Here is a 7,278-nt window from a genome sequence, read left to right on the forward strand (position 1 = left end):
ATTTAATTATAATTATTTTGAATTTTGATCTATCTCAATTTTTGTATGTATTGAGTTTTTATCATAAATTTTTATTATAATATTTTATTTATTTCGATTAATAATTATAAAAATAATTAGATTTTTCAAATTTGAGACCTACCAAAATTTATGGCCTGTGTTGTAGCACTTCCTCCTACGACCCTGCTCAAAAATAATAAACAAAATCATTTTTCTTAATGCAATCTCTTTATTAAAAAAAAATTTATTGTCACAAGTACAAGTTAGTTAATATATCATTTTATTAACTAAGAAGACAAAAATTAAACAAACAAATAATTAGTTAATTGATTACACGACCAGTGACTAAACATCAAATTTTGTACCACGATGATAGAAGAAATTCATACAAAATTAAAAAAAAAAAAAATTTCACAAAGTAAACATCGCATAAAAGTATTATTGATCATTATTGGAGTAAACTAAAGTGAAGAAAAATTTAAGTAACCAATTTTTTAAATAAAAAAACTTAAAAAAACCATGTTTTCACAATAATTACCAAAATATCTAGGTTTGACACACCCCTAAGGGTACGCGCCAAATCAATTGGCGCAAAGCAACAAAGTTTAGGTATAGTAGTCATTTCAAATGGCGCATGCACACAATGTAGCCATTCAAAATGCCGCATGCATGCTACCCCACATTAGGTATGTCATTTGAAATGGCGCCTATGCGGGGTTCCTATTTTTTTTCATTTATTTTAAGTAATAAATTGGGACCTGTATGGACTACCGGAACCAGATATTGCAACAACGATTGAAATAAATAAATCCCGAAATATTTTTTTATTAATTTGAACAACACGATACACCGACAACAACAGCAACTGATAAACCGAAAATAAAAAAAATTCTAGTGTCTTTCATCACCCAAACGCCCCTCCGTTCCGCATGCAGGTGCTCGTATAACATGTTGAGGACGTGTATTACGCCCCTTCCTCTTGGTGGTTCAGGTTGTGTCTGTGTAGACGGCCCTGACATTGGGTTGTCCCGCCTGTCGCTATAAAGGAATTCGTCACCATAATGTCCCGGAAACCGACTATTGTAAAGTCGGTTACCCAATCCCTCAAATGTGCTAAATTGTGGTGGGGGAGTAGGGTGAGGCACGGTTCCGGGCGGTAGCACTCTGCGGCACTTGAACTACTTTGATAGAAGCCAAATTGAGTGGATGGCGTTGCAAACCCAAAGGAGGTACGGTGGTGTGATGATTGTGATACTAAAGGGTCGCGGCGGTCATATTCATCAGTTGGACCCTCGTCGGGACTTAGTTGTAGTCTTGATGAACCAGCCTCGTTGTGTTGGCTGAATGACCTACGACTCTAGTGAGGTGGTTGACTATGAGTTTGGAAAAGCGGTTGGGGATGGGTATGGTAGGGGTTGTCATGATGGTATTGATGTTGATATGGTGGTTGGGACTGAGTTTGGAACGGGTTGAACGAGTTGAACTGATTGAATTGTTGTTGTGTTTGTTGTGTTTGTTGATGTTGTTGTTGTTATTGTGTGTATTGATGGTGTTGTTGTTCTTGCGGGATGATATAATTTTGCCGGCGGGGGTCTATAAGGTAGAACGGGTCAAGTAATGAAGTGCTAAGGAAAGGAGATAAGTTTCCTTCTAAGGAGGCATGTCAGAGAACTATAAAAAAATGGTACATGGCAAATAATTTTGATTTTGATGTACATCGCTCGAACCCAGAAAGATATATAATCATTTGTAAAAACCATGAGTGTGCATTCAGACTGTGTGCTTCGTATAGGAAGAGAAGTGATGCATGGGTCATTAGGGGTGTTCATGGTTTGGATTTTCTATTACCCAAACCATATCCACATAATAACCAATAATATGGATTGGATTTAAAAACCATTTTTTACAACTGGTTTAAACAAAACATAACTGGTTTAATAACCGGTTTTTACTTAACTAACCGGTTTCAGTGAAAGTAACACTTCAGTATTATACTTATCCTGATGAAAGTTTAATGGAAAATTAATTGAAAGTACTATACTTGTTCTGCTTCCAACTTGACGAAAAAAAATTTATTAACAAAAGTAATATGCACATTTGCTACAGCTTTTGAACAAAAATTAATTTTAATTTTAATTTTAAATTTTATAAAGAATTTAATTGATATACATTGATAGTATAAAGAATTTTTATACTGTCAATCAGTTATAACTATTGAAATTTTATATATGTTTGACTTTTTCTTTAATTACATTTAAAATGTATAATTGTTGAATTTTTATATATATTTGATTTTTTCTTTAATCACATCTAAAATATCTTCTATGAATGAATGTGATGCACCAATGATGTAAATTTTTTTACACTAACAGTGCATGTCAATTAATCTATTTTAAAATTAATTTTATTAGATTTTTTTTTCTTTGATAAGATTTTTATTAGAATTTATTATGAAGTAACTAGAATTATTTTAAATTAATTTAAATATTTATTGTTTAAAAATTAAACATAGTAAAATTACATATTTTTTAACAATTATGTTTTTAAAACAAATTTTATGAGAAATTATTTAAATATTTATCATTTAAAAATTATAATAAATAAATGAAAATACTTCAAATTTGTTTTATATAAACAAAACTGAAATGAATTTTTCAGTTAAAATATATATTTTTTTTAAAAAGATTCTTTTATTTAACAAAATTTGTTACTCGTTAAACAATATATATACTACAAACAGATCATAAATCAATTATTAAGGCAATTGTTGCATCCACCAAAATTCAATTTTGAAGAGTTTATTTCATAATGCTGCACACATGTTTAATGGTACCATATCGTTTACACGTTGTATTTTAAAAGCAATTTAAATTTAAAAGTATATTATAAATGCAATTTACTTTGATGGTGTGCCACTAAAATGAAATGAGTCAGCTAAAAATTTGGATACGGTTGTTTAGTATTTCAACCGGTTATAAAACCAAACTGATTTCTGAAAAATAAATGGATGCAATCATAACTGGTTATTACATATTCCAGTTTTTTTAATATGGTTTGAATAGGGTTATGGATCGGTTTCTTCTAACTGGATAATTTGTGCAGCCCTATGGGTCATATGGTCCATTTCACAACAACACACATGTGTCAACTCCAATACGTCCCAAGATCATACGAAGCTTAGTTATGATCTTATCTGTCAAGAGATCTTGCCTCTTATCAACTATGACCCGTCTTTGAAGGTGAATACCATTATCTCGCATTGTTGCACCCCAAAATTTGCCCGATCAAATCTATGCCCGCTAATCCAGCAAGGTTCAAAATTAAGAGTCATGGGGTCTGACATTTCTATTGTCAAACCCGCTCTCTTATAAATCAGGTTGAGTTAAAGCAATGGCGTGATTAACAGGTATTTTAGACCCAAGACATTAGGCCCATTTATCCCGTTCTAAAGGTTCTATCATTTTATTTTATTAAATCTATAATCAGATTATTAATGGTTCAGCTTATTGTGGAATTATTAATTAATTTAGTTATTATTTAACTGAGGGGATTAGGTTGGATTATTAATATAATTGTGTAAATATCATTATCATAGAACTGTTAATAATAAGAGTATTTGGTTTAAATATATAATTATAGGCTTGATTTTACTTGGGTTATTATTGCACATTAGGTGTAAATCAGAATTTTGGTCTCTTAAAACAAGTAATTAAAAGAGGCCCATGACACCAAGAGAGGCCTTTAAGCCCACCATGATATTTTATCATTATTATTTTATATATTTATTTGATTTTTCTTAATCATTTAAATGTTGAATAAAATGCATAAAATATTAAATGATTGGATTAAATCTCAAAGAGCAGATTTTGGGGAAGGCAAGAAGAAATCGTGTGGCATGATTCTATGGTGACTGAAGACCAAATTGGAAGTTTTCTATACTCCTTCAAAAGAACCAAATCTTTGATTCATAAAATTAAATCTCAAGATTCTGACCTACTTGATCCCAATATATAATCATAACATATCCGGGGCGCAGGAGGATGGTTTTTTTGGCCGCCAAAGGACTGGGCTCAGAACTGGAAAAATCGTGAGCTTCTTGGCCATGGCAGAAAAGGTTTGAAGCAAATTTGAGTCATTCGACACATCCAGATCAAACCTTCGATCCTCCCTGAAGCGTTTTGGATTACCACAAGTCATAAGCATCTCCAAAATCACACCGTTATTGGTCACGGTTTGCATAAACCCTCTCCGTTCCGATTCTCACGATGCACGTTCGATGAATTGATTTTAATCTTATATTCGTGTTTAGACTGAGGTTTATGAGCTTTCTGGAGATTTAATTTGGTTTTGGTGTTTGTTTGCAAGAATCACCATAGTTAGGGTTTCGGTTACACAAATTGGGGCCTGTAGATTACAGGAAGAATTGGAGGAAGGTGATAGGATCATCGCGGTCGGAACATAATTTTCAAGCAAACTATGGAATTATTGGGGATTTATCATGTATGTTTCGTGAGTTTGAGCATTGCAGGTCTGTTGCAACGGGTAAGAACCGTAGCCATAGGTGTCTGCTATTTCCAAAAAAAAAAAAGAAGAGGAAGACGACGCTGTAGGCGCGCTTCCGTTTTGAAAAATAATATTGTTATGTTTTGTATATATTAGCTTCGTTTCAGTATGTAAACAGCGGGTGGATATAGAGCAGTTGGCGTGGCACGCTATTGTTAATCCAAAAGACCTGGGTTCGATCCCCAGGTCATGCGTTAGTTGGTATTTTTTCTTTTCTCCTATTTCACTTATTTTTTCAAGGATCCGGTGCTGCACTCCTCACGAAGGTACAATACACCCTCCATCTGAAGCCATTAGATCTGTTTCTACGCCGATCCAATGCACACGGAACCGAAGGATCACCATGGATTTTTGCAGGGTTGCCACACTGGATGATAGCCAGGTTTTTTATATATATTTATTTGTTGTATTAATTAAATATTTAGATTACTTAATAGGTATTCATATTTAATTTAATTAATGTATAAAATTAGGATTAAGATAATTAAATTAGGATTAGGGGTAATGATCAGGGTTTAGGATTATTTAGGATTTTCTCGATTATGTCGATTATTCGACTTAATTGATCTAATCAGTTTTAATTAATTTAAATAGTTAAAAATCACAAAAACCCTAGAAAGGTTTATTCGTCCATTAAGGTTTGCCCAATCCCATTTGGCAAAGAACATTAACCTTCGATTAATTCTCTCCTCGAACCGACTAAATCTATTAGTCGCATTAGACGAGAGATAAAACAATAAATCATTAACCCTTAATTAATTCTCTCCTCGGCCCGACTAAAGCTATTAGTCGCATTAGACGAGAGATAAAAATACATAAAAATTAAAATACATTTAATTTGCTGCCCGCGACGATCAATCCATCGATCTGAGTAACCAGCAATGCCCATTAATCCGTTAGCTATACTGACTAAATCTATTGGTCATCGCATCTAACGGTGCCATATCAAATCAGGGTTGTACGCCCAAACACTTAAAACACATCAAACCACAAACCACAGATTTTCATCGGTTCAATACTGCGAAACTACAAAGGTAATTCAAAATACCTTTTCAAAACTGCGAAACGGTAATTCAAAATACCGTCAACACATTCATATCAAATTCTAAGGCGTACAACTCTGTGCCCGAACTACGTTGACTCTGATTCTCCCTAAGGAGATACGTAGGCACTTGGATAACCAAGGCGAGTCCCCCTCCCTAAAATCTCAATTTTTCCCCTATTCAATTCCTTAGCTATTAACCTTAACTTTTAGCCATAAAGCTTGACCCTTAGATTCAAAGCCAATAGGAAAGGGTTGAGGGTGCCTAACACCTTCCCTCGACCTGATTATAATAACTTACCCCGAATCTCTAAACTGCGTAGGGTTTCCTATTCGCCCTTCAGAATAGGTGGCGACTCTAAGTCTTAATTTTTAGGGCAGGTTGCTACAGCTGGCGACTCTGCTGGGGACAAATCATCAATGGTGAATTATTATGCTCCTAAGGCTTGGCAGGGTTTAGGTTTTTGGTAAACTTTTCTAGGTTTTTGGCGAACTTTTTTTGGGTTTGGCAAATTTGCCAAAATTAGGGTTTGGTTTAGGGTTATGTTTTTTTTTTAAAATAAATATTTAGTTTCTGTTTATTTATTTATTTAATTTTTATTATTTGCCTAAATGTAAATTGCTTATGTTAATATATTTGCATTAAATGTTTAAATGTATATTAATATATTTGCACTGCTGGGATTATAAAATTGTGTTAAACCTAAGCGTGGGAATTATAATAATGACCAGAGGGGAATTACATCGCCTACGAGTCTTATTATAATTCCACTCAGAGTGGGTTGAATATCCGGAAAGGTCTGATACGAGGCTTGACCTTGTTGAGGGCTGGACTTGGTATTTGGCTGATCTCTCTGGGAATCTACCCCTAAAACTCGAACCTCATGGATAAATGAGTTGTTCTAAAATCCAATGAGACAAAAAGTCTCGGCGGCTACGAACGATCCCATGAGACCTTCTAGAACATACCAATGGGAAGGGTAGGCATCCTAAGCCGTCATGTCGAACCTATGAACCTAGGGCTTATGTGCTTACGTGCTTATTATATATGTGCAATTTATATACTGCGATTGCCTTACATTTTAATTTTTGCAGGTAGTCCTACGCGTTCCCTGGCCTGCAGGGACCCTATTTCCAAAACCATGTCCTTCCCACGAAGGACACCTCCATTTACACATGTTGATTGGCTTCACGATGGCCATGCGACTTAGTGACTGTCTCGAACGGTCACCCCGTGCTTATATCTACGCACTCCCTAGCCTATAGGGACCTTCCTTATATAGCCGTGTATTCTTACAACTACGTGTCCTTCCCACGAAGGACATCTACGTTTACGCACTTCAATTGGCCTCTCGATGGCCATGCGATCTAGTGACTGTCTTGAACGGTCACTTCGTGCCTACATCTACGAGTTCCCTAGCCTGTAGGGATTATATTTCTAAAAAACGAATCCTTCATACGAAGGACATCTTTGTTAGCATACGTCAATTGGCCTCTCGATGGCCATGCGATTCAGTGACTGTCTTGAACGGTCACCTCGTGCCTACATCTATGCATTCCCTAGCCTATAGGGATTCTAACTCCAAAAACATGTCCTTCCCACAAAGGACATCTTCGTTAGCATACGTTGATTGGCCTCTCGATGGCCATGCGACTTAGTGACTGTCTCGAAC

Source organism: Vicia villosa, linkage group LG1 (assembly GCF_029867415.1).
Source record: "Vicia villosa cultivar HV-30 ecotype Madison, WI linkage group LG1, Vvil1.0, whole genome shotgun sequence".
Taxonomy (NCBI): domain Eukaryota; kingdom Viridiplantae; phylum Streptophyta; class Magnoliopsida; order Fabales; family Fabaceae; genus Vicia; species Vicia villosa.